This window comes from Microtus ochrogaster, chromosome 17 (assembly GCF_000317375.1).
Source record: "Microtus ochrogaster isolate Prairie Vole_2 chromosome 17, MicOch1.0, whole genome shotgun sequence".
Taxonomy (NCBI): Eukaryota; Metazoa; Chordata; class Mammalia; order Rodentia; family Cricetidae; genus Microtus; species Microtus ochrogaster.
This window is the reverse complement of record NC_022019.1, coordinates 19,146,915-19,150,437: the sequence shown is the minus strand read 5'-3', so window position 1 is coordinate 19,150,437 and position 3,523 is coordinate 19,146,915.

Here is a 3,523-nt window from a genome sequence, read left to right as displayed (position 1 = left end):
TATGGTTTAGTGCATGAGATTTTCCTTTGTCATGCTAGATAGTATTTTATGCCTTGAGTCCTGAGATTTTTGCTTGAATTGACCAATGTTTCCCCTCGGTCATTTGTGGATTCCTATTTACATTTAAATTTCTGACCCAAATAAAATGCTATCGATCTACGTAAATTTGTATTCTTTTGTTTATTTTATTGTTTTGTAAATTTGTGTTCTTTTGTTTATTTTATTGTTTTGAGACAGAGTTTCTCTGTGTAATAGCCCAAGCTGTCCTGGAACTAGCTCTTGTAGCTCAGGGTGGACTCAGGGTGTGCACCACCACCGCCAGGCTCTTCTGTTTATTTTAAAGATTATTTTACGTCCTTGTGTCTGTGTGCCTGTATGCACGTGTGTGTAAATGTCGGTGGAGGCCAGAAGCGCTGGATGCCCTGGAGGTGTTGTTAGTTAGAGGAGGTTAGGAGCTGCACAGCAGCATGGGTCCTGAGAACTGCCCTCGGGTCTTCAGCAAGAGCAGCAGGCATTAACAAGCCCGGAGCCATCCCTCCAGCCCCCACGTCTAGCTTTTGTTACAATAGCACGTATCTCTTTGACCTTTAATAAAAATGCAGTCAGTAGCTAAGGCAGTGTAGAAGCGTCTTTCTTTTAAAGTCTTGACAAAAGCAAAACCAAGAACAGATGTAACGGGGAAACTGTCACTATGTTAGAAGAATGAAATTGTGCTTCCCATATTTTACTTTTAAGAACTGAAAGTTCATTATATGTGTGCCTCTCTCTGGAACTTCGAAGTTCCTCCTGCACATGAGCACACTGCTCGGCACAAGAGACCTTCAGCTCTGTGTCAGGGGCCACCTCTCTTCAGTGACCAGTCCACAGGGGGTAAAGGAAGCAAAGAACTATTGGAAGCAGGACTGGTATTTTTCCCCGAGGTGTTTTGAAACAGCAATAGTATGGCTTATGTGTTGATTTCCATCCCACTCTCCAGCGTGCTGGTCCATAACCCCCACCAGTCTTCAGAGAAATTAAAGCCGGAACCCTAGCCACACTGCTTGGATTGCGGTAAAGTGTACCCATACGCACCCCTGCAACCCCATGCAGCTCTACAACCAAGCGCTCCCTTGACATCTTCCGAGTCTCGCTAGGCCTTGTTTTCCCACCTGTGAATCAGACCAGTACTTAGAGTGTGCATCTTGCAGATGGATGACCTCGGTTGATGCATGGAAAGCTCTTTGGAATAGAACAGTGACCTATCAGTATTAAACAAGACCAGCTAGGCTCGTGGGAGCCAGAGGTCCACTGTAGACGTCTAGGGCAACACCCGAAAGTTAGGAATTGTACTTTTGCTATGGTTCGTATGACAGCTGTGGAAAATGGTGCAAGCTTCGCCTCCCCATTTCCCTGAACTCTGACACACAGACAATTAGTTTCCCTTTATAGCTATCTACTAATTGTATGGTACCCTAAGTATGTAGTGTGAGGGCCGCTAGTATTAGAGTAGTTCGCTCAAGACCTGTTGCTTTTTGTCCAACTGACTCAGCCCTCTCCCCACTGCTGTTGTGCAAGAGGTGGGAGAAAGTTGTTGAATCATCCCAAACTGCCTTATTGGTGCCAAGACCCGTTGCGCAACCGCAGACAAAAGATCTTAGTCACGCAGTAAGGCCATGGCGGCGTGTTTTGAGAAGAATGTCTTACTTGGAAAAACCACGGAACTGGGGAGTGCTTTATGATAATAAGTCCCTCGATTATATAAATCAAGATTCTTGATTATATAAATCAAGAAGATGAAGCTACACGGAGAGTGGGGCGCCTGTCGTATAGGAGGCTGAGGCGGAGTTGGGACTGGGCTGCCAGTTAGAGCTGAGCATAAAGAAAACAAAAGGACATCAGAGCAACAAAACTCACTTTACAGGCTCCCATCCCTACTAGCACATGCGCATGTAAATGCGTATTCTTTCCAAACAAAACCACCACCTGGCACAAAGGGCACACATCTGTGATCCCAGCATTCTGGATGTACGCACTAGTGGAGCAAGAGTTCCAGGTTAATAAGCATGGTTACAGAGTGAGCTGGAAGTCAACCCGTGCTACATTAGAACTTATGCTACGCGGAAAAACAAAGTGTTCCCCTTCGACCTGCGGCCGCCATGCTCGACTCCAGCTGACTCTCAGGGTCATTTCCCGCAGAGGCTAGTTATCCTCTGACTTTGCTGTCTGCATTGACTAAAGGGCCTATTATTTTGGTGATCATAAACTGGTTTTTATATTCAATGCAATTCTTTCAAAACTGCCTGTAATTATGACTGCAGTACCCTCTTCTCTTTCTGAGTCTAATGGTAGTGAGCTGTGACTTTCACTTGCTCGGCTTACAGTCTCCTGGGGTGCTGAGTCTTACATTGATTGGGTGATGGGGTCCTTCAAAGCCTATGGCTTTGTGTCTTTGTGACTGAGCAGCTCTGTGATGCCCAGACCTCGTCTAGGGCCACTGTGACAGGAGCACAGCAGAGATGTCCAGAAGAGCAGCCGTTGTTCCTCTCCCTTATGCAGCTCAACCCAGAACAATAGTTCACCATCTTTCTTCTCTAGCCCAAGCAGGCTTTTAATTTGCAATTCCTGCTGTAGATCCCAAAACAGCTGCAAAGCATGCTACCAGCCCAGTTACAATTTTTCAATATTATCCCCCTAAGAAATATCTTTTATTATCTAAATTTATTCATTATTCAGCATATTTGGATCATATCCATCCACCACTAGCTCCCTCCAACTTCTCACATTCCCCCCAACTTGTCTCCCTCCCAACTGCATGCCTTTTCCCCCATTCTAAATATAACTCCCAATTAATAAAAATAGAATAAAAATTATTCTGATTCTAATTAGCTGTCCATATGCACATGGGGATGGGCCATCTACTAGGGCAGGTACAACCTACCACTTCCCCAAAGGAGACTGGCTTCACCCCCTTCAGCAGCCAACAACTATAGAGAGTTCCTCCTCCTCCCCTTCGTCCTTCTCTTCTGGCAGGGGGGTGGGCTCCCCATCTTGTGCAAGTAACCACAGCTGCTGTAAGTGTATTTGTCAAAAAGCCATGGCATACCCAGAAGTCAGCATTTCACAGCTCTCCTGGGCAACCAGCCACTGTCCCTCCTTTCTGTCCCCCCATGCAGTGCTTCCTGATCTGGAATAGAGGTTGATACAGGTGACCCATAGGCAGCTGAGCATCACAGTTACATAGACCCAGCGCTTTGACCAGTTTATGAGTCTCTACGTTAACCTGCACACACTGCAAAAAGAAGCTTCTCCGATTAAAGTCCAAAGAAATATGAATCTATAGGCATAAATACAAATATTTAGAAGGCAGGCAGTTTGGGGCTGGCGAGACTGCTTAGTGAGTTAAGGTACTTGCCAACAAGCCTGGTGACCTGAATTCCAGGACTGTAACGCAATGCCTGCTCTACACACTACCCACTACAATACAGTTTGCAAGTCGGGCAAGGGGCTGGAGATTAGAGAGAGCGAGAGAGCAAGAGAGAGAGAG